At 39.3% G+C, this 25,417-nt stretch overlaps 1 protein-coding gene across 4 annotated transcripts in view; it reads left to right on the top strand.

The window, feature by feature from the left end:
• Window positions 1–9,109: 9,109 nt before the first annotated feature.
• The window catches only part of GALNT3 (polypeptide N-acetylgalactosaminyltransferase 3), a 43,806-nt gene continuing 27,498 nt past the window's right edge, over window positions 9,110–25,417 (top strand). The window contains exons 1-3 of one of the 4 annotated variants that reach the window (XM_042949005.1): window positions 9,110–9,357; window positions 19,569–19,659; window positions 23,215–23,293. The gene's annotated coding sequence lies outside the window, so the exon portion shown is untranslated. Of the gene's footprint in view, window positions 9,358–10,514; window positions 10,530–19,568; window positions 19,660–23,214; window positions 23,294–25,417 lie in introns of those variants that run through there. The other 3 variants (XM_042949003.1, XM_042949004.1, XM_042949002.1) reach the window with 3 other exon arrangements.

Here is a 25,417-nt window from a genome sequence, read left to right as displayed (position 1 = left end):
TTATAACTAAATGGACAAAATTATACTATTAAATAGTACAAAGCATTACTTTGGAGGATTTTACAGTTTTAAATATAACATTGCCAGTTGTTATACAATTATAGCATAATTTTAACCATTTTGGGGGGAATCTTTGTTACACTGAAAGTTGTACATAAAGTGTCTAAATGAACAATTCTTGTATCTATTGTTAAAAAGGAGAACTGTATTAAAATAGCTTCATGCTCTCTTTTATCCTCTTTTGTTGTCTAGGGATTCCCATGATCCTCAATGTTTTGATTGTAGAAATCAGTGTGTTTGCGTTTTGGTTTCATAGCATCTTATATTTAAGGGAATCTTTATATGAAACAAAATTAACAACTTTGGTTTTAATATACTTGAAGATGTAAGATTTATATGTAGAAGAAAAAAAACATATATTGCTTAACTTTTCCATATGTTATCATTTACGAGTGAAATAGAAACTGTGAAAATAGAAATTGTCAATGAATGCCTTCAAGACAAGCTGAAGATACAAAATCGTTTACCCTTAGATTCAGGATAAAATAATCTTAAAACTTCTATGACATGATGTAGTTGACAGAGCATGGGTTTGGGGTCTGACAGACCTGTTTGCCCAGTCCAACTCTATTAGCTGTACATCTTTGAGCTCCTCACCTGAAAGATTATACAGGAGTTTTGTGGAGACTAAATGAGATAATGTAGGAATAATTGCTGGGATGAACTTAGTACTCAGTAAATGTTCTCCCTGCTCCACATCCCAGCTCAAAGCAGGAAGTAACATTTTCTCAGTGCAGGAACATAAAGTGATGGCAACAGATTATAAGCAACTTCCTTTTCATCCAAAGATCTTACCAGTCTTTTTTGTAACATAAACCACAGACCTCAGGATCCCCGCCCCACCGTCTCCTCCTACTCACTTCATACATGATTTCCAACCACTATTCTCTTTTACTTTTGGAACAAGAGAATGGTTGTCTCAGGGAATAAAAACATTAAAAAAAAAAAAAAAACTTACAATGGAGGGAAGCAATGGAACTAAAAAGGAATGTACGTCATCACCGTCAGAGAAAGCTTATATAAGACATGAGTTGTGAATACATACTTCCTATATGAAAAGGCAGTGCCATCATGCAGTTTTACAAGGTAAGAGACCAAAGGAAACCCCACTGAGGCTAAACATTCAACATAGATTTCTTTTGCATCCATTTTATGCTTATAACTATGGAAGCCTTTGTAGAGGGTGCTAGTTTTTGAAGACAGAATCAAATATATAAGAAACTCAATGTAAAATTATTTTTTATGTTTGTACCTAAGCTTATTTTCTTTCAAGTCCCTATTCCACCAGGTAGTAATACTTATCAGTAAGTCTGGGATTTCCCCTGTTTCATGAGGAACACACTGCATTCTATAGGTCCTTCCTAGGAGGTTCCAAGTACGGGATGGGAGTTGGGAAATGTATTTGTGCGAGACAATTGGCATTAGGCCATCACAGGTATCCAGGCTGTGATCTACTGAAACTACATCCTGGTTCCAATGCACCTTTTAGTCATGGTCTACACATTTCATTTTTGGTCTGCATTATCCCACAAAATTTAGGTTTTCCCAGTTCTCTGTGCTTCATCTAAAATAAGGATTGGCTTTTTTTTTTCTATAAAAAGCCAGATAATAAGTACCTTAGGCTTTGCAGATCATGCAGTTTCTGACACAGCTACTCAACTCTGCCTTGTAGCATCAAAGCAGTCATAGACAATAGGTAAAAGAATGGGAATGCCTCTCTTCCAATAAAATTTAATTTATAAAAACATCCAGATCGAAATCATTCTCTCCTACATTGGAAAACATTTTGGGGACTCTCTAAATCTTCCTGGGGCACAAGAGGGCTATGCAGCTGTCCAATACCCCATTTAGGAATGTTTTCTATTCTTACCATTCTTCAACGTTGGGCAAGAAATAACCCTGGGGTCTTACTGCTCTCCAGGGGAGTTTTTTTTTTTGCTCTCAGAGTCCCTTCACAGTCTGTTTTTTAGGGTCAAGTTTGCCTTCCTGTACGTCTTCTTCTATGAATGGTAGACCAAGTAGTTGTGCAATATAGCATTGCTGCATGGTGAGGTTATAGGGCTTCTGGCTCAGGCATACTGCCAATGCCCCTGTCTCTAATCCACCCTGACTCTTCTTCTTTTTCCCCATTCTGCACAAATTTTATCAAGATTTGGGGTGGGGATAGAAAATGGATTCAGACTGAGCACATATTCTTTAAAATATATAGTTAATAATACATGCTTTGTGCAGAGTCATTCAAGGCTTAGACTTTCAAAATTCCAATAAATCCAAGCTTTTGCATCTCAAAGCTTTCTCTATATGAATAGGGAGAATACAGAGGGTGCACAAATGTAAAAGGTGCTTATGTCCTTGTTCTTGTTGAGACACCAAGTTTAGAGGAAATAGTTAAATAAATAAATAAATAAACTTCCCCCTTAACTTAGTGGCTTAAAACAACAATGAATTAATATTTCTAATGGTTTTTTTGGTTGACCAGGTGGCCCTTCTGCTGGTATTGGCCTAGGATCAGTCATAAAGTTGCATTTAGCTGGTTGTTGGCTGGGGTCTGTGCTCAGCTCAGCTGAAACATTTGGGACAGCTAGGTGTCTCTTTCTACATGGTCTTTCACTCCAGGCTTCTTCACAGCATGGCAACATCCCGAGAGAGTAAAAGCAGAGGGTGAAAAATCACTTAAAGCATAGCCTTGGAAGGGACATAACATTACTTCCACTATATTCTATCGGTCAATACAAGTGGCACAGTTACCCCAGATACTCCAGAAAACAGATTTCACCTGATTGGACACCAGGTGTGAATGCTGTGCCCTGCATAAAAGTATCCTGCCAAAGGGCAAGTAGATCTGAAATGCAGACTGGGATCCATTCAGCTCATGGATGCTCTGGAGTAGATTTGCATCTACTATGAGGAAGGGGTCATCCACTTGCCAAGCCAGGTACCTGTGGACTCTTCCTGCCCATGGATGAAATTTTCTAATTTACACAAAATACTGTTTAGGCTGCTAAGAGAGGTCCTGTTGGATATGATCTTACTGTGAATCAAATATATACCGTATCTCAATGAATGCTAAAATCTTTATCACAGAAGTTAGCTAATCATTCCAAAGCTGTACAGAGTTTTCAGTGGGGGTCAGGGGCGGGGGGCGGGGGGAGGTGGGGAGAAGGGGAAAGGGAAAGAATTTGGTTGTTGTTCCTGGTTTACCCCCTCTCCCTTTTCACTCCCAGAAGTGAAGCCACATTACCAGACCTTGGGGGGATGTGTCCCCAAAGATTCTCCTTAATCCTTGAGAAGATGTTCCACACAGGTGATTCCTCTGTCCTCTACTCTTCGCCTTCTCTGTCATTTCTAAGCCCTTTAACCTCTTTCTATGGTATCTCCATTCCCATTCCCCTTTTCTCTTTTATTCACCAGCTGCTCCAATTGAAATAAACAAACTTCCTTCCCTAGCAGTGATTTTTTTTTTTCTAGCAGTGATTTTTTTGTGTCAACCCCAAATGTCGTTACATATCAGGAACCCCTGTCCCTAAAACTTTGCAGAGGCACGAAGTGTGATGTGGTCTTAGAGTCTGCTGAAACTGTTGGGAATGGAGAACAGGTACATTCTGATTTTGTGACTAGATGTAGAGAAGGAGGTATGTTGATGAGATCCTATCTCGGGTAGCAAATTACTTTTCTGTTAATAAATTAAAAATCAAAGGCACTGAAAAAACATAATTTCCTTCAAAATTCCCCTTCTAATATGCATGAAAAATCAACATTTCTCTGTAATTACAATGATGCTATTTCTTTTGGTCTAATGCTTTAGACCTATTATGCTACAAGAACATCCCTAGCTTCTTTGATATAAGTTATTTAACAGTTTATCATAACTTATTGGGCAACAAATGATATCATGTGCAGGTAGTGTCTCTCCATAGTTCTCTCTTCACAATATTGGAGTAAGGAGGGGGGCAAGGACCAAGGGAGGAGGGAAGTTTATTTTATGACAGTGCACTGGAATTAAGAAATATCAAGGTTATCTGGGCTGATTTAGGAGGTTCCATGGGAGGCTAGGGCCTTCACCTGGGCTGGATGGGATTTGGGGAAGTGAAGTGGGACACAGATTTTCAGAAGTGGGAATCTGAATGTGGTATGATCAGGAGAATGTGGTATCATCAGGAGAAGGTAAGAGATCTGACCTTTCCATAGTAAGGGCACATTCTACTTCCCTATTTCTAAAGTGTCAAGATTTTAATCAAAATAAGCATGCTTTACATAAAGTTTTGGTAACAAGGATTAATATTTTTACAAATAGGAAATGTTAAATCATTAATATATTTCCTATGATTTGTCTTTGTGATATGATTCTTCTGCTATCATCATTGTTTAGGATCTTGGATGGCTGATACAAAGTAGTTTAATAGAGCCAGAAGAATATCATTGTAAATGTTTCAACAGAGGAAGAGAGAGAACACTAAAGAATGTGATCATCCCAGCATGGTTTGCAATAGCAAAATTAGAAAACAATCTTCATCATCCAATAAGTGACTGAATAAATACATTCATACACAAAGAAAGCATGTTGTAAAAAGTGAATTTATTGACATGGAAAGATAAGTTAAGTAGAAAACTGTCTACCAAACAAGATCCCAATATGACCTAGTTTTTATTTTAAAAACATGTTTCTGTCTCCCCCTATATCTTCCATTCCACTCTCCCTAGTTTTTCAAAAGTATCTGGAGAGATAAACAGAAGAAAAAAAAAGGGTCTGGCAGTTAGCACTGATTCATCTACATGGGAGGAATTTGGGGATGTTTCCAACTGGCTCCTTTTAGTTTATCTGTATTTTCTCATTTTTCTAAAATAAATATGAATTGATTTATAATTTAAAAAGTCATTTTACAGAAAAAGATCAATTAGGAAAGAGTGAGTCAGGGACACCTGGAGTACATATCTAAGGTCAACATCATGCAGGACTATCACTATCTTTTCCCAGAAAAAATCCTTTGATGCCACTGTCAGAATTTGAGATAGCTAGATTGAATATTAGCCTGACTCAGCATGGTATTTCTTTTTGCTCTTATGCTAATGCTTAAAAGCTTGAAACTCTGCACTCTACCCAATCCATTTCATCAAATATTTATTGAGCACCTACTATGTGCCAAGCATTAAGGATACAAGATTAACAAGACATAGTTCTGTTGCAATTTAAGTCAATAAGCACACTCACAGAAATGTGTACCTCTTTGAAAGTCCCAGATGGTTGTTCTGTTGCTATTCTTGAGGCGGGGGGACCCTCATAGGTCATCTTCATACAAGATACTGTCTCAAAAAGTTTGTACTAAAAATAATCTCTTCATGTTTTTACTATTTTAACTCTTATTTTAAACTCAATGCAGAATTATGCTGAACAGTTATAAAAAAAACCCCACATATTTGTGGCTCTTCACTATGATACCAACACTATTCTCCTTTTAAATCAATAGCCTTTCAATTCTTTTAGTAGAAATTATTTCAATCTGTTTAGTCTTTGAGCCAAAACTCTCAATTTGACTTTGAGATCCTGACTGGAGACTCCAGTTTCCACATAAGGCAAAATTATTTTTAAAGGCTAAATCAGGCAGGCAATATGTTTCAAGCTCAAGTTGCTAAGCCCAGGGTAACCAACAATTAAACAATTAACAAACTAAAAACATTTAAAGTTGGACTTAGTGAATCTTAATACTTTTACTAGTTACACTGTATATTATAACTGATTTTATGAATTAAAATTTCTCAGTTAAGTGATTCCCATTCTTTCACCTTTGTTTTCCATTAATTGTTATTCCTATATCCAGAGGATTTTTTTTGCATGACAATTATCATGGAATTTACATGCATCAGTGTGTAAAGGCACTTGGTGATCACCTTGTACCATTTTGAGAAAGAAAATTTAAGCCCAGAAGTAAAGTAACTTGTACTTTATAAGTTGCTTTGTGTAGTGCCTTTTGAAAGGATGATAAATGATAACTGAGAGCTATTGTTACTAGATGCTGTCCCTCAAATTCTTAGTCTATCATTCTTACTTGCCCTAGATTATTTCTCCATACTGTTTGGCTAAACCATTCTTTGGACTTGTACTCTGTGTAAGACATTAGGCATAATGGGTTTTTCATGTATTTAATGGATCAATTTATTAACTTAACAAATATTTATTGAGTACCTACTAAGTGTTACATACCAGTCTTGGCATTAATTTAAATGTTGACAAAAATTATTAAACAGTATTATTTTAAATCTATATACATAAGAATTTTACAGCTAATTCTCCGTGTGTGTGTGTGTGTGTGTGTGTGTGTGTGCATGTATGTGTGGAGAGAGAGAGAAATGTTTCTCTTTCCTGTATGAATCATCTTAATTTTCTATTTTAGTTGCCATTACATGCCAAACATGTAGAATTACAACAACCTTGTTTCTGAGAAGCATGTCTACACTAAGTTTCCTGGGTTTTATTTCATAAAGAAATACTAATTTCTCCTTTATAAAACAAATTCTTTATTTCATAATCTTTAAATGGGATGATACTTTCAAAAACCCTTCATCTCACTGGATTTAGGGCATTAAACGTTGCAGCATCATGCTTTTTTTTTCTGGGCCTGCAGCATTTGAATTTTATTGTTAAGTAAAAAATTTTTATTAGTTTTAAGACTTTGCTTTCGGAATGAAATGAAATACTATGTGCAATGCTAGTAGATATGCCAGACCCAAACAACACTGCTTTCTTGTTTAAATTATCTGTCTCCATTGTAAAGCTGGCAGTCAATTTTTAGTAACTCCTGATTTTTATATTTGTTCTGTTCTTTTTTTACCCCTCGTGCAGTATTTTGGTCCTATTTGCTTGCTCTCTCTTTTTGTAGATCTGCTCTAGCTTCTCTTTACAGTTATTATTTGGCTGTACTAGTCTTGCTGTCAATGAATCTCAGTCCTTGGATTCCAAATTGCTTTCTATATCCATTTGCTCCGTTCTGCTCTTGTTGGCGAAAATTGTTGCTCTTTGCCTGGTGGGACATGAAACTCTCATAGTCTTTGGCTCCTCCCTCATTCAGAGATGGGTGGTGCAAGACAAGAGATACAGACTCCGTGGTTATACATTTAGGATTTCTCCCAAATTTCCCAAAGACTGAGACTTTAATCTCCATCTAGAAGCAAACAACAAAGAAAATGGCAGAACATCAAAAAAAGTGGGGGGGGGGGGGGGGCGGGAGGTAGGGTGGATTTGGGTAGGTAGTATTTTCAGCTCTGGATCTAAAGACAAATATCATCAAGTTAATATGGTAATGCACATAAGCAGTTCCTGAATGTTTTGCGGGGGAGAGAGGGAAAGCTTAAAAACTGCTTGCAGGTACTGATATTAAAATATCACAAACACAGAAATGTTCCTTGATGCTTGCAAAATAACTACAATATACAAGACAAAAAACTAAAGTGTTAAATCAGATTCATAGCTGTGGTATAAAATAGTACCATGGATGCTAAGCCCAGTGTCAGACTAGCCATGTTCTAAAGTTACACCTACTGATACTACACTAACAAGTATTTCTAAATTTTAATTTTAGGTCATATGTAACACTAATATACCAATAAATAGAAACCATAAGTGTATGTGTCAAAATACAGGAGGAAGGCCAGAACTAAACTACACAAAAACCTGCCACCATGTAATTAAGCATGCCACTAAAACGTTTTCGGCTATTTCTATTTCTATTCCTACGTACATTGAAGATAGAGCCAAATACTGGATGAGTTTATAAGAAGGTATAAAGGTCATTTTTTAAAGTTGTTTTTATTTTTTTATTTTTTTTTTATTTTTCCGAGAGAGAGAGAGAGAGAGAGAGAGAGAGAGAGAGAGAGAGGCAGAGTGCGAACAGGGGAGAGGCAGAGAGAGGGAGACACAGCATCTGAAGCAGGCTCCAGGCTCTGAGCTGTCAGCACAGAGCCCGACGCGGGGCTCAAATCCACAAACTGTGAGTTCATGACCTGAGCCGAAGTCTGAGGCCTAACCGACTGAGCCACCCAGGTGCTCCTAGGGGTCATTTTTAAGTCCTGGTTTTGGGTGTGTCAATGTTTGTCATAACAGCAGAAGGCAGGCTGAAACAAAGTTGTAAATATCATAAAAGGAAAAAAAAATACTGTCTAAAAAAAAATGATGTCTTTAAAAACAACGGCAAAATCCCCTATCTCCCTAAAGTCTGCATCGTCACCCTCCCAGTAGATGAGCTTTCAAGCAAACCTCCAGAAGCAAAACCTCTCCAGGAAACCCGTGTCTTTGCAAACAAGGACAGCAGGTTTCTCTGTACTGTCGCTGCTCGCTCTCCCATCTGGGAATCGGTTTGCCTTTCAATAGCAGCCCAGGAAGGGGTGGTGCGCCCCAAGTTAGCAAGGCTCTGCCAAATACCAGAGGCTCTTCTTTGGAAGAGGGAGGCTCCTCCTTTGGACGGGAGGCGCCCCTACCAGAGCGCGCGCTTACAGAAACGGAAACCACTAGCTGCGCTGAAGTGAGTCAAGTGATGAAATCAAGACTAGTACATGGGAAGGAAGCTCACCCAATAGCTCACGAACCTAACTGGTGACAGAAGCTGCTGAACCTTGCTCGAGGAAACCATACGAGACAACAGTTGCAGCCGTCATGAGGTGGCTCTCGGGGGGCACTGGCCCCCCCACCCCCCGGTCTCCGGGCCGTGCACCCCTTCATTTTGGCGAACCTTAGAGAAGGGAAGACGTGTGTGAGGGCAATCTAGACCCTCTGGTTCCCCAAGGACCCAGACCGTGTTCTGGTTACAAGGTGCCCACTGGCACCAGGTCGGCGCGGGACTCCTCAAATGTAGACGGGCGCAGGCACGCGCCCCTCTAGGAGAACCAGCCTCGCCGTCTGCGGAGAGGGAAGCCGCGCGGCGGCTGCGTTCCGCCCGGACGGCGCTCCCGCCCTGCGCGAGCGGTGCTCGGTCCTCACCTGGAGCTCTCAGGTAGGGCTTGGGCGGGGCAGGAGGCTGGCGCGCAGGCGCGGGACGGGGGCCTCGCCCCTGCCGACGTCGCAGGCTGGAGCTCACCTGGGAGACTCCAGGAGGAAGCGGAGCCTCGGTTCGGCCTCTCCTGGCAACGCAGGAGGCCCAGCGGGAAGGCAGGAGGCGGCGGCGGCGGAGGAGGAGCTGGACTGAGCGGCAACAGTAGCGACAGCAACCGGAGGCGCCGCCGCCGCCGCCACCTGCACCTGGCGCCCGGCCCACGTCCAGCGCCCGCCCGGCCGCTGCTTCCCGCCGCCCTGCTGTGCCCACCCGCCAGGTAAGCGGGCGGGCCGGCGCTGGGGCCGGGGGCGGGGGCCGGGAGACCCTGGGCAGACGGACGCGGAGGTTCACGTGGTGGGGAGAGGGGTACTGTCCCGGTGGCCGGTTGGGGGTGGTCTCGAGAGCGGTGTTTCAGTTGCCCCTCCGGAGAGGCCGAAAGGGGCGCCCGAGGCCGGGGCAGGTGGCTCTCCGGGGGTAGCCCTGTCGCCCCTGACAGTCTCTGTAGGGAGGCTCCAGAGGATCCGGACCGGGGCCCGAGTCCTGGTGGCCCGCAGCTTGACCCTGGGAGTCTCCCGGAGTGCGGGGTCGGAGGGGCCGGGCCAGGCGCGAGGTGGCCGCGTTTGCACGCGGGCTAACAGGTTGCTGGTCTCCTCTCGCCCCCGTGCCGGGTGGGGGGAGCAAACCCGCGACGGGAAAGGGCATGGCTTTGCCAGGCAACTTTCCCAGCCGGACCCCAGACAGTCCTAGGCTGGAAACCGCGGCCGCCCGAGCCATTTAAATGGTTTCCGAGTGGTTTGGAAAGCGCTCTGTGGTCGGGACGCGGACATCCCTCTGTCTCTGTCTGTTTCTCTCTCTCTGCACTTTTCCGGGTGCCCTCCCTAAGCCAGAGCTGCGCCCACTTTCCGGTTTGATCGAGTAGAGTTATTTTCTTCGTGGCAGGAAGAAATCCAACTGCCACTCACCAACCGCACACCATCTCGTTAAAGGACCTGTTGACTTAACGACCTGCATATCGCGGCTCTGGTTTGCCTGTGGCATATGACTCAAAGGTTCAGAAAAACTTTGTTTCAGGATCCTGCCACGTCTGAACCTGGGTGTGCCAGGCCCAAATTCCTTTCCCTGCCTAATTAGGCTTTTCTAAAGCTTAAGAATTGAGGGTGAAACTGGTGCTTACCTTATAGCCTTTTGCTTCCTTCTCCCTCAAAACTCATCAAAAACACTTCACTTCAAACTCTTCAAATAACTGTTTCTGTTTTTAGAACCCCATAGGTTAACAGCTTTTCTGATTTTTTAGAAAATGTTATGAAGCCAACGTAACTTGTTATAAAAGTTATAATACATATAATGAAGACACTTGCGTTCAAATACTGTTGTGGAAAAATAAGAAAGTTGCTGCGTTTTCATTTGAGAATTTCTGCTTGTGGGAGAATGTGTTGCTTCATTTACTGTGTACGTTTTCTCTGAGTCTGTGGTTAAAACACATGAGATTAAAGTCATACCCTACAATTAGAATTCTTTAAACTTAACTTTTACTTTTAATATCTGAAGTCTAGCATATGCACTAAACATTCTGAACAGTTTATTTGTACCAAGCATCTTTCTTTTTATATCGCTTTAACTAGTATTTTTACATAGAAGTTTCTCATAATAAATGGCAATTCCATTGCCTGCATTTTACTTCTATCTTCACTGAGGTTTAAAAATGTATTTCAAACTGCACACTTAACAAAATGCCTTAACAACTCATAGAGGTGCAATTAAAGATACATGACAACCACACAAACAGGACGTGATTATTAATGATATTTTCAACCAGTGCCTTCTGCTTATGTCAAAAGAGCCTGGCCTGCCTCTTAATCTCATCTCCATACAGGGAAATACCTATGCTAAATATTCGTTAAAAATTAGGTGTAGCTGTTGTTCCCTGAGTTTAGAGTATTAATTTAAACCTCATTGATTATTGAGCCAGATGTTTCTAGACTACCTTTACTCTTAAGGGAGAAATGTGACATGTTTGCATTAGAGTAACAGTGTGCCTCAGTTAAATTATCTGTAAAATAGAAAAAAAATATACTTCCCTAGATTAAGGTAATGAGGCCTTAAATCAGGAATCTCCTCTACCCCTACCAATCTCAGGATCCTCTTCTCAGTTTGGATAGTCAATCCATCCAGTTCGTGATAAACCAAGGCTGAGGGAGAGATTCTAATTTCAGTTCACCCAGCAAGTTAGTGGCATTATTATTATTCCAAAGACTTGACTCAAGAGTCATATTATCTTTACTTTTCACCACCCTTACTCTCACTTATCATAAGATGTTTATCTTTTTGTCTTTTGTATAATTTGTAAGGCCTTTGTAAGTACAGAATACTTTATTGTTCTTTGTCCAGCTCTGATTTACCCTAATTTCTACTTGTCCAGAGGATGCCGGACTCCAGGGAGAGTGAGTGAGGATGTCACTCTTCTTCTCACATGTGTATTGAAGATGCCATGTGGATTGAGATTTTTAATCCTTTCTTGGTTTTTCAGAGCCACAGTTAATTTTTTGAGTCAACATGGACAACACAATTTAGTCTTCTGATCTTTTATTGTATTGGCTTAAAATATATTTTATAAGGCAGTAACCCAGGGCCATCCCTCCATTGGCAACACTCTAGAGTTTTGGCTGGCAAGCATACTGCTTCAACATTAGTATTTTTAAAACTTCTTTTTGGATTGCAATCCTCAATAAGAAATGAATTCTATGCCTCAATGCAGTATACTCTCTGTGTATATATATGAAACAAGGCTCACAAAACAATGTTTAGGCTCATAACGTGGATTTTCTCTATTATCTTATTTTTAAAATACTGATCTCAACACACTGGTTGACTTTTAGGACCACAGTTGGGCTAGAACGTATAATGCAAATAGCAGTATCCTATTGAATTTGTACTTTTAAGGCTGATTTTTCTATCAGCATACTATGTCATATACACACACATACTTGAAAGAAAGAAAAACAAACTGTATATTTTAAAAATGTAGAATTATACCATCATTCCTCATTAAACTTTTATTGAAGGGCTTTAGACTCTAGGATCTGGTGCTAGACTAAATTTCTCAAACATAAGGAACTGCATGAAACCTCACTGTACATTATTGTATTTTAAATGGATCCTCAGCATAGTGTATGCAGTATGTTTAGGGACAGGGAAAACTGGAAGGGTTTTTCTGAAGAATTTTTGATGGTAGCAATTATCAAGTGAAAGTTTGAAAGTGAAAAATAATTTGGGGTGCCTGGGTGGCTCAAAGCCTCTGACTTTGGCTCAGGTCATGATTTCACAGTTTGTGGGTTCAGGCCTCGCGTTAGGGTCTGTGCTGACAGCTCAGAGCCTGGAGCCTGTTTTGGATTCTGTCTGTCTGTCTGTCTGTCTCTCTCTCTCTCTCCCTCTCCCTCTGTCTGCCCCTCCCCCGCTCAGGCTCTGGCTCTCTCTGTCTCTCAAAAATAAATAAACGTTAAAAAAAAAAAAAAAAAACAACATAATAATTCTGCCCACCTCTATTCCAAATTCTAAATTTTATGGCTATGTTAATAGTGCTAGACAGAGGCTTAAAAAACTATTAGAGTAAACATAAGCCAGTTTATTATTGGTTTGTAGTCTGTTAAGATTTTGTATATATTTTTCTTTTACTGTGAAACAGGAGACAAATTCTAGGAATCAGACCCCTATGCCCTAAAAAGACTAGATTGGGAGATTGAGAGATTAGATTAGGTCTCTAAGGATCTGTAGGGATGTAGGCTTGGAAACTCTCATGGGATGATTAAGCCTTCCACAGAAAAAATTAATTTTAATTCCTGGTAGAAGGAATTTTTCTCTAAAAGAAAATTAGTATATTTAATATTTTGGAAATGATCAACCCCCAAATCGTCTTCAGAACATAGTCAGTTTTTTGGTTCGTAAAGTGTAGAAATGCATTTGTTATGACAGATCTTTTATGGTTAGAAAATCTGATTGAGAAGGACATATTTCCAATCACCTAATTATGCATCTAGTTAATACCAGAATAATTCTTTTATATAATTTGAGTAATTTTAACAAAATTAATGTACTGTTAATACCAACATTGAATTCAAATCAATGCCAACAATGGCAAGAGACCAAAATGCATTAACTTATGTGGTAAAGCAAAGACAAATAGGACTCTCAATTCTAGGTCATTAGTGTCTATTGACAGATGAAGTCTCCTTGAGTCATTCTCTGAGTTGGGTTCATAGTTTTGGCACCAAGTAGAGAATATTTCCCTGAGTGTACATTTTCCTTGTAATTGTTTTAGTTTCAAACTGTCCCAACTAGTTTGTTCATTTATCCCATTGCTTCCTAGACATCTTTAAGATATCATAATTATCAGAGATCATACCTGAGTAAACCAGAACCTTCATTCCATCAAAAACAAAAACAGCCTGTTTTACTTCCTATGTTTTATTTACAGGTGTTAGTACATCTATCATTTCTTATCCACAATTCCAAAGCCAACCCAAACCAAACAAAAACAAAAACAAAAACAAAAAACCCCGAAAACCAAAATGTTTTTGGTAACTTTTTTGTCAGCAACACTTGAACTCAATTTGCTACAAAACCTAAATTTACTGTCAGGAAGCTCTTTATCATCTATTCCACTTGGTGGAATGTGTTTAATTACATGGTACTGTTCCAGGCCCTGCTGGGGGTACACTGTTATATTGGGTGTGTAAACCATACCTCCTTTCTAACATCCAAAATGTTCTGAATTTTAAAACATATTTGGCTCCAGGTATTTTGGAGAATGGGTTATGGATCTGTTCCACTATCCAGGTGTCATGTCAGAAATCCAGAGGTCATTTTTTTACTCTCTTTTCTTAACCTCCACAACTATCATATCACTGAATCTGTTAATATTTTTTGCCCTTCTTCCTCTGCCCCTCCCCCACAAATTCTTCTACTTCTGCTCCAGTTCAGGGTCTCATCAACTCTTAAATGGGGTACCATAGCTACCTGCTACCTAATATCTCAGCAGATGGTGTTATGCTCAAATCCATCCTCAGCAGAACCCCTCCACTAATGATCTGTAAAAATGTAAACCTGGATGTCTCTCTCCTCTGCTTAAACCTATTAATAACTTCACATAACTCAGGATAGAACCCATGGTCCTTAAAATGGTCTCACAAATCTGACCCGTGCTTACCTATGGATTTCTACTCCATAAGTCAAATTTTATGTTCCAACAGCAGATTTCAATGCTTTTTCTTATGTGCTTTTTTTTTTAACCCCCCATTGATGTTACCTCTATACCTCTTTCTAGCTCTTAAGACTCAATTGAGGCCTCACCTCACTTAGGAAACTGTATCCCCCCCCCACCCCCCTTACATACATCTGGGCTAGGAGTGATGTCTTAATGCATACTCCTATCATGCACTTTACATATGTGATTTAATATAGTCTACTTTTGTGCCTGTGTACACATACACACCCATTTAGATATTTGCAAAGCATGTAATATTTTTCTTTCCTCTAAGTCTATTGTGGAGTAAAAATATTGGAGTAAAAGTGGCACAGGGAGGGGAGAGGCATTGGCAGGCAGTATATTTGCTTTCCTATTGGGCAGTGACCACAGAAATTGAGGATTTAGGAAACTTGTTTCACTGTACTTAATTAGTCTATTTAATTTAGATTGCTTTATTTCCATGTTCTTCCTTTGAATTCCATATTATTGTGGTTTTTGGTTTTGTTCCAAGATCTGGGTTTTACCATTTACAAGTGAAAAGTTAACTTTGTGATTGAAATGTCTTATAGTGTTACTTTATAAATGTTGTACAACTGAGTATATTGCTATTGGTGAGGAATTACCAGAGGGGCAACTTTTACTTAAATAATGTAATTTAATCAGACTAGACCAAAAAAAAAAAAAAAAGTCATTCTGTCAGTTTTACCTCTTAAATAAATATTTTTCGAATCCATCTACTTTTCTCCACTCTTGTCACTATCAACATCTCTTGCCTGGATTTTTACAAATGGCCTCCCTATTGATTACCTGAATTCCTTCTGGTTAGTTCCCAGAGGGATCTTTTCAAAACATTCAAAACTGCTCAAAGCCCTTCGTTGCCTTAGGATTAGACGAACTCCTCCACTCAGCCTAAAGGCCTGGCACGATTGAGATTCTGCTTACTGCACACACCTGTGTCATGTTACTCTGGTGCAGCTCTACTGGCCCTTTTTATGACCATGCGCTCCTCCTGCCTCTGGTCTTTGCAAGTGTCATCATCCCTGCCTGGAACTCTCTTCCCTCCTCTTTTGGCCCATCTAGCTAAAAATTCATCCTTCAGATGCCAGTTTGAGCTCCCCCTTTTCCAGGACTAACTAGAATTTTTCACCAGTCTTCGCCCCCCCCCCCCCCCCCCCCCCCCCCCCCCCCCCCCCGACCTCCTGCTTCCGCCTATGGATTTAAATTGAAGACTGTAGCCTCAAGGAACAAATTCCCACTTAGTACCTGGGAGTATTAACTTTAAAAAAGTTAAAGTTTCCTGACAAAGGGAGCAGACTTTAATATGTGGCTCATATATTTCAAATTAGATTTCAGTTATTAATGCCTTTACATTTTTATCAAGTAACAGAAGATAATATTTGTTGTCTTAATAAGTATTACCCCTTCTTTACTATTTTACTATTAAGCACTTATGTGCCAGGCATATTTTAAACAATTTCATGAATTAAACATTTAATCTTCAAAGCCACTCAATGAGGTGCATGGTATTTTTCTCCCTATTTTAGAGACAGGAAAATAGAGTAAGTAATTTGCCTCTGTCTACGAGGCAGTAAAATGTCGGAGCCAATATTCCAATCCAAGCTGTCTGATTCCAAGTCCTGTGCTTCTATCCTACTTAAATGTAAATAAAACTAAAAAGAATTATTAAAAGCCTTACAGCAGCGATAGCAACAAAAATCCAGTCAACTCTCATTTCCCCCAGTGCTGCTGCGTCTAGGAATGCTTTAACCTCTTTTAGGTGTTGCTTCCTATTTGCCTTTTGCAATAATGTGCTTATACTACTATTCCTTAATTTATCAATGTTTGACATTATCAACTGACTTCCCATTAAAGTAGATAAATATTTAGCTCTTGCGCACACATGCCTCTTGCTCTCCCTCCATCTCTGAATATAATTCTCACATTTTTTTGTTTGCATTTTGGTATTTACTTATGATTATTATGTACATATTGTTTACTGCTGAGCCAAGCAAAATTTGAGTAAATTTTTTTGAGTAAAAATTTTTGAACCATAGAGTTAATAATTCATTTAAGAAAAAAAAAATAGCTTGGTTTTTTGAGTATTAATTTCTGTTTCTATATATTCCAATATCTTCTCAGTATGATTCCTCCACATAATCAAACCTATCAGATTTATTGGTCTCTTCTGGAGCTCTCTGTTCTCTTGTTCCAATTTGGCCTATTGCGTTCTAAGCCTGTTTCATGGCAGTTGTTTGGGAGTTTTCTTTACTGACATTTTTGAAGGAGTCCATATTTTTTAGATATGATGATTTTGTTGTTTACTTTCTCATGTAGATGGAACACATCCCCCAGTAGCTTCTTGAGAAATGATGAATGGAATTAATAAATTTGAGATGTTACCTGCCCGAAAATTTTTATTCTACTCTCAATTTTTTCCCTGCTTATTTTTTTAGTAGTTACTCTATCCACATGGTCCAAAATTTAAAAAAACTAAGGACGTATACATGATAAGTCTTCTTTTAACTGTTGCCCTCTAATACCTGGTTTTCCTATGAGCAAACAATGCTCCTTTTACATATATATATATTATATATGTATAATATATACATGTGTGTGCCTATGTGTGTGTGTATATGTATATATAATAAAGTATATGTTATATATATAAATTGCATACATAAAAATGCAAATGAATCTCATTTTTCACTTAACTTATCGTGGAGATAACCTCATATCAGCATATAAAGTAGCTTCTTTGTTTTTAATCTGGCATAATATTCCATCATATGACTGTATCATAATTTATTTATTGTAATTTATTTCCCTATTGGTAGAGTTATCAGTTGTTTTAGTGTCTTGATGTTAAAATGATGCTTTAATGTGCAGACTTACAGGTTATCATTCTACTTGCATATTAGCATATCTGTGGGATAAATTTCTAGAAGTTATCCTCATACCTGATTGATAATTTGTTGAAGGCGAGTAGTGTGAGACCATGCAAGTTTGATAGTTCTGAGTCAGATGGATAGGGTAAAGGGCAGAAGAATACCTGGTAGTAAATACCTCATGGCAGAGTGGACCCTTGTGAGGGGCAATTCATAGTACAGAGAGGGCTTCTAATGCAAATTATTGTTTTTGTTGTTTTATTTGAGCTTTCAGATATGACCCATCTTTTTGAACTGGTTAAGACTTGTTGCTCTTATTACCTCAGTCTCCTTCTTATATCCTTTACCCTCTGTCATTAGTCTTTTAGCATTCATAGCCCCTTGCCCTGTTATTTTAACTCCAGCTCTTCCACTGCAGATAATCCAGAACAGAGAGCACTCATTAGCTGGTCTTTTTTCAATAAGTCAAGAACCCATCCTTACACAATTCACAATTTAACAACCTTTCCAGCCTCCACATTGATTCATTTGCTGAATTTAGCCAACTCTACCTCCTGGATCTCTTCCCAAGCCTCCACACCCCTTCTCAATTTCTTACCTGGATTAATTTTAATAGTCTGCTAATCACCTTCAGTCTCCTCTCTGGTTCACCACCCTCACCACCAAATCCATATTAAAAACAGCTTCAAGATTAATCATTTTATTTTATTTTATTTTATTTTATTTTATTTTATTTTATTTTATTTTATATTTTATTTTATCTTATTTTTTTAATGTTTGTTTACTTTTTAAAAAAATATTTATTTTTGAGAGAGATAGAGACAGAGCACAAGCAGGGGAGGAGCAGAGAGAGAGGGAGACACAGAATCTGAAGCAGGCTCTAGGCTCTGAGCTGTCAACACAGAGCCTGACCGTGGGACTCAAACCCACGAGCTGTGAGATCATGACCTGAGCCGAAGTCAGGTGCCCAACCAACTGAGCCACCCAGGCACCCCTAATGTTTATTTACTTTTGAGAGAGAGAAAGAGTGTGTGTGCAGTGCCAGTCAGAGAGGGGCAGAGAGAGATAGAGACAGAGGATCCAGGCTCTGTGCTGACAGGAGAAAGCCCAATATGGGGCTTGAACTCACGAACTGTGAGATCATGACCTGAGCTAAAGCTGGACTTAACTGATTGAGCCACCCAGGGCCCCAAGAATTAAATTAAATTTAATTAAATTTAATTAAATTTCAGTTGTAATTAGGTCATCACCCTGCTTAATACCCCTCAGGGCTTCTCCCCTTTGCCAGAAGAACTAAATACAAACCCCACAGAGTTAGGTACCCCTTCCTTCCCTATATGGAGCTGGGCATTCAGTATTCTCATAGACCTCACTGTGTGGTAATTGTCTATGTATGAGGAAAATTTTCCTATTTGAAGTTAGCTTTTCAAAGGAGAATAAAAGTTTAGTCTGACACTCGTTTATTTCCAACTGAAACATGTATTAATAAGATCTTTTCATACTCTAACCATGAGGAGTGGGGAATGCAGGAATTTCAGATGGTGACTAGATAAGTGGAGGGATAGTGCATGTTTCAAAATAGGTGCAAAAATAGCCTAATCATAAAGGCAGACATTGCTTATATGCCTTACTTTTTTAAAATGATGTTATGGATTTGTGAAGAACTGTTTTGTTTTTTTACATCTGGGAATGTGGACGCTAATGGAGAAGAGGTAAGCACAGGGAAATAAAGAAATGTTGAGATTGAAGCCATTTTGAATTTCTAGGGATTGGCACAGTACCTTGGGCCAAATTCTATCCACCACCTGTTTTTGTAAACAAAATTTTATTGGAACTAGCTATAGCCATTCATTTGTGTATTGTGTATGACTGGTTTTGCACCACAAAAATAGAGTAGTTGCAATAGAGACCATATGGCTCACAAAGCAAAACATATTTATTATTTGGCCCTTTATGGAAAGTTTGCTGACACTTTTTCTAGAGAAGAATGGAAGCTGAGAGGTAGAGGATGAGTATGTACCCAGTGAGTTATAGCTAAGCTTGTAGAAAGGTGAATGCAAAGTGATAGCAATTGAGCAATTGCTCACTTGCTCCCCTATTCCCCTATCCCTTAAATTCTGGGCCCTCAAAAGGGAGAATGAGTAGAAATTGTCTACTACTCATGAGATTTGGGATTCTTTCATAAAAGGAATGTTCACTGGACTTAATTGTTTGCAACCTGAGTGCCCATCCTCCAGTTATATTCCATGTCAAGGCCCAGTACACTCTCCCTTTTACTAAGATATTGAGAAAAACATTAATGAGGGAAGTCCCTGCATTAGTGGAAAAAAAAAAAAAATCTGTGGTTGCTCTCCTTTGTAGGCCATTAAGATTGGCTCCTTGGTTTCAATGGAGATGATGGGATTCCATAGTAGCAGAAGACAAGTGGCAGCATTTAACCACCAAGGACAAAGTAGGTATCTACCATAATGGAAATCTGGGACATAGATATAATCAGAAGGCATTGTTTTGCAAATGTGATGAATGAAATAGATGGGCAGTACTACAGTATCACTTGTTGTATATACCAGAAAAAACTCTAGGCTTGGTGGCAAAAAGCATTGGCTTTAGTTGCCACAGTTGAGCATCATTACTTCTCACTCAGTTTCCAAACCCAAGTCAATTTACAGGCCCAGAGCCCTTTGATTGAAGTTGAGGCCAGTCTTGAAGGCTACACCATTGCTTCAAGCATACACCACAAATTTTCCTCAAAAGCCTTCCCCAAAGGGACCTATAGCCATTTATTAGAGAGGCTATGCTTTGGGAAAAAGAAAATACACTCAGACCTTTTGTACCAATTCCTATGGAGCCAAAATACCACTTGTGGCCCTCTAGTCATCGTGTGGAGTTATAGCATTTAGGTAATAGGTGGAGTCTTAGCCAAAGTCTGACTCACAGGAGGGTCCAGCTGGTCAGCAGATCTACCCTGTGCTTATTTCCCCATTTCCTTAATATATAATTGGAGTAGACATCCTGGATAACTGGCAAAATCCTTATATTGGTTCTCTAAGTGTCATGGGTTGAGGACCGTTGTGATAAGAGAAGCTAAGTGGAAGACCTTAAAACTTGCCCTCCTTCTAAGATGGCAAATCAGAAAGAATACTATATCGAAGGGAATTGTTGAGCTCAGTGCCACCATCAAAGATTTGAAATAAGACTTGAGTTATCTATCACATCTCATTGAACTCACTTATTTGTCCTGTGCCCAAGTTGGATGGATCTTAAAGAATGAATGGACTATTGTAAACTTAATCATTGGATGATTCCAAATGTGCTTGCTGAAACAGAATGTGGTGTCTTTACTTGATATAATCAACACTACCTCTGGCATTTGGTATGTAGCTATCGACTTGGTTAACTGCTTTTTCTCTGTACCAATTTACAAGGACCACCAAAAGCAATTTACTCTTTTTTTTTAAATTTTTTTTTTCTCTTAACGGTTATTTTTGAGACAGAGAGAGACAGAACATGAACTGGGGAGGGTCAGAGAGAGAGGGAGACACAGAATCCGAAACAGGCTCCAGGCTCTGAGCTGTCAGCACAGAGCCCGACACAGAGCTCGAACTCACGGACCGTGAGATCGTGACCTGAGCTGAAGTCAGACGCTCAACGGACTGAGCCACCCAGGCACCCCAAAGCAATTTACTCTTATCTAGCTTGGCCAACATTGTATCTTCACAGTCTTGTCTCAGGGCCAGGTCAGTTCTCCTGTCCTAGAAATCTTAATTATCCCAACATCCCACAAGATATCACATTGGTTTACTATGTTGATAATATTATGCTGATTGTATTTGATGAGCAGAAAGTAGCAATTACTTTAGGTATCTTAGTGAAGCATATGAGAACCAGCGAGTAATCAGACTCACAAAAATTTAGGGGTGCCTCGGTAACATTTCTGGGCATTCAGTTGTCACTGTACTTAATAGGCCTTTTGTTTTTTGGTTTTTGTTTTTTGTGTTTTGGAGGCAATATTTTCTTCTCTCCTTCCCATTTTCTTTCTTTCTTTTTTTTTTTTTTAACAAAATATTGCATAGAATTTGTTAGATACTAAGTTTACAATTTAGTCTTTAGGTAACTGAATATTACGTTGGGACTGTGTCAGAATTTGAAAAGTAATTCCCATTGTCCCTGGAGACAATGGCTGTTGGCATTCTGTGTCTCATTCCAGGGTTCCTCTTCACTTGTAATGAGGATGCTTGCATCTTGCTAGGTGCTTGTTTTGTTTTTCCACCGGAGTTCAAATGTGTGAGAAAGTGTGCATATGGAAACTGAGCAGTCAAAAGGGTAGACTATGCTGCTTATTGTCTCTCAGCTGTAAATTCATTCTCTTCTCCTGCTCTGTAATAATGGAGCGGGGCGGGGTGGGGGGGCGCTGTAAATCTGTAAATATTTCTCCTTTGCTGGCTGGCATGATGTTAATTAAGCCTTGTCAGTAGAGGGCACTGGAAGGATACCGAAAGTAGAAGATACTTTTCCTTCCTGGTTTCAGGGTGACTTTCTGGCTAGGCTCTTACTGAGCATATACCTTTTTCTCTACTTCTAGGCCTCCACATAGTTTTCTCTAGTGTTAGGTAACTGCATGGCACAGCTTTCTCTAGAGTTGGCACACCTCTGCCCCCTGCACTTTCTCCAGAGCTTGACTTGGACAGCAGGGTTGTACCCTGGAGTCATAGACATCATGGACCTGTTCCCCAGCCCAGGTCACTGCTCCATACACTCTTTGTTTAGCCTTATACATGTGCATATTGGGGACCCCACAAAACTGGGTTTCCAAGGCACCAACTACCCAAATTTTATCCTAGGCACCAACCTGCACCATATTGGCCCAGGCTATACATGAAAGTGCACTACATTCCTGCAGAGCACAGCTTCTTAACTCCAGGTGCCATCAGCAGCCAGATGTTAGCATCGGCACCTAACAAGTTCCAGGGTTTGACATCTTCCTATGAATGGCTTCTTCTGGGACTCCACAGGTCAGATTTTGGGCAAGCTTCACTAGTGAGATACCTCTGTAACTTTTCCACTGTCAAGGAGCCAACACTGCTCTTTCTGTAGAGATCTCTGGATCTATGTGCTGGTGAGGGGAAGGTTCTTCCTTGGGCTCTCATCTCAGCCTTGTAGGTAGTGATTGCCCCTTATATCTACTATTCCTATATTATTTTGAACTTTTTTTAACTCTCACTAACCAATTCCCTGTTACTCCAGTCCTCTCAGAATAATATATTATACTTTCCTTTTTCAAATCACTATGTAGTTTCTGTCTCCTTACTAATCCAAGAGCCATCAACTGTGTTTACAAAGTAAATAGACAGATCTTTTAAAAGGTAGTACTTCTACCCAGGAGAAGTACTAGTTAAGTGGGTAATCTGTGGGACCACTCAATTCACTCCTCAAAATTATGCCATAACCAATCAGTATATACCTTTCACAGGTGCAGATTCAATCACAGTAGCAGGAGAGAGAATATGTGAGCTTGCCTTCACCACCATATTACCCTCCCCTGCAAAGGGTAGGGCAGTTCCATAATTACTTGTATGCTCCAAATTGTGTAGAGTTGGCTGCTCTACAAATTAAGATCCTGTTCATAACCTTTCACCTTCAAAGATAATATTGTCAATAGAGATGCTTATCTGACCAGGTTTAGCTGAGAAGTTGGATGTGTGACCACACCCTTTTCAGTATTAAATAAAAGCAGTGCCTCTGAGTTGTTGGAGCTCAGCTCTGTTACTAGACTTTTTGTCACATAACCTGCAGATGACTTTTGTTCAGAAAGTCATCTTACTCTGTGACAGTTACATGCAGTTAGTTGTTCACTGGTGTCATTTTCCAGCCAGCCAGAGCAACCCCAGTTTGTTTTTCAGCTGGGATATTTGGGATATGTCTGCTGCTTCCTCCTGTGAGGGAGCATGTAGCCATCTCAGGGCAGTTTGCTTTGTATCAGTGTTTGTCCCTTGTCATACATCCACAGGTCACTTCCTGCTTAGAAGAATTTCAGGCAAGGGTGTGGAAATGGATTTAATCATAACTGAAACTAGCCAACCATAATAGTAAGTCACCATGAAATTTGGTTTTACCAATAAATACAAGCAGAAATGACTTCCTGCCACCCCTCCATTCCCTAACTAGTAGATGAGAGGTGCTTAATAAAGTTTCTTCCCAAGCACGTAAGGTTTATTATTAGAGCAAGTTTTGTTGTTGTTTTGATTCGATTAGGAGATCTAGGTAATGTGTGGCAAAGATCAAATATGAATTAATTTACAGTAATGTACTCTTCTTAATCTACAATCTATGCTACATTTTGGATATATAATTTTGTAATGTTTTGTTTTTTGTGATTACCCTTAATTTTTTATCACATGCTTTAATTCATGCTGTAGCAAGCAAGTTTCATATACCAATTAGGCTTTGTGCCAGTTAAAGTCACCTGGAACCAGACCTTAAATCCCTGGAGCTGTAAAGGTTTGTTGTCACAAATATAGGAACAAGAAATGGAAAGAACTACTATCCTCTTATTTTATTAAATGTTACTTTCACATGCGGTCATGAAATGTTCTGCTTTTCACTGCTTTAGAAGATTGCTTCAGTTGGAATATTTAAATTAAACTAACAACTTAACTAATGTCTTTGCAATGTGTCCTTTTCCACCTGGAAGGGACAACTGGACTAAAGATGGATCTTTTCCAGTTTGAATCTGCATGTAAACGACATCCTCAGGTGACTCATTGTCACATTAAAGTTTGAGAAACTAGAGTCTACATAACTGAAAGCCACAGCTCTGTAGTTATTTTGATTGGTGATAGCTCAGTCTTTTCTGTTCAGATAGCAACATGTTTTTACCCTGGAGAATAACCCATTGGTTTTTAACCAAATCTCACAGACTGTTAGAATCATGCATATTGTTTTAGTCATTTAAAAAAAAATTTTTTTTCAACGTTTTTTATTTATTTTTGGGACAGAGAGAGACAGAGCATGAACGGGGGAGGGGCAGAGAGAGAGGGAGACACAGAATCGGAAACAGGCTCCAGGCTCCGAGCCATTAGCCCAGAGCCTGACGCGGGGCTCGAACTCACGGACCGCGAGATCATGACCTGGCTGAAGTCGGACGCTTAACCGACTGCGCCACCCAGGTGCCCCTAGTCATTTTAAAGTATCATTATTTTGTGCATGTTTTAATTTATTATTAATGCCTTTTTGTAATGTCTACATATATTCTAGCATATAGATTGATAAGGCCTCTGAATATTAACTTTTTTCTAATTTTAGAAATTTATAATAATTTAGAGATCTTTGAATAGATCTTTGAATTTAAATTAATTTTTTTCTAGTTTAAAAAAACTATTTCATGATGTTAATCTCTCCTGTGAATCTGACCTTTAATAATTAGCAAATGACATTTTAGATAGGTGTGTTTAAAGGTTTTAGAAAGTACAATAAGACCTCTACCTGCTAATCATTTTTATATCCTGAATTTGCTGCTGTGCTGGTTTTTTTTTTTTTTTTCATTTTTGAAACTTCTGAGTTTAATTGGAAGTTGAAATTAAGAGAAATTTGTTTTGTTTCATTGGCTGTTTTCACATAGGTCTTGACATTTGGTAAGTAGTGAGGCTTAGGAACGTGATGTTATTTCCAGGAATAGGAGTTAAGAATCCTGGTTTTGTTTAACTCATTCATTTATTGTGTGGCTTTTGGATTATGTGTTTTATTGCGCAGAATCTGAGTTTTTCCATCTTTGTGATGGGAATAACATATTTTAAAAGTAATTTTACAACGCCATAATTTGTAGTAAAACCCCAATGTGTCATTTATATCAGCATTAACCTCTGAGCCTTTTCAGGAAACTTTGGGTCATTCTTGCTTTGGATTTCATCTTATCTCTCCATGTCAAAATAACTTTTGCTCATTTTATATCAGCATTCTATTTTGAAAAACCTGTCTTTGGAGTATCAGAAATTAATAGTGTGGTTGCTTTTGGTTAGGTGCAGTCATTTCCCTATCAAGTGCTAGTTTTGATTTGCCTAAAGTCTCGTGACCTACACCAGTGATTCTTAACCCTTGCCGCCCTTTAGAATTATCTGGAGAGCCTAAAATAACAACAAAAGCAGGACCTGGGCCCTGGCCCTAAAACAATTATATCAAACTCTCTAGAGGGGAGGCCTAAAGCACTCTTTTTA

The sequence above is a fragment of the Panthera leo genome, chromosome C1 (genome assembly GCF_018350215.1).
Source record: "Panthera leo isolate Ple1 chromosome C1, P.leo_Ple1_pat1.1, whole genome shotgun sequence".
Taxonomy (NCBI): domain Eukaryota; kingdom Metazoa; phylum Chordata; class Mammalia; order Carnivora; family Felidae; genus Panthera; species Panthera leo.
This window is presented reverse-complemented; position numbering and strand designations above follow the sequence as displayed.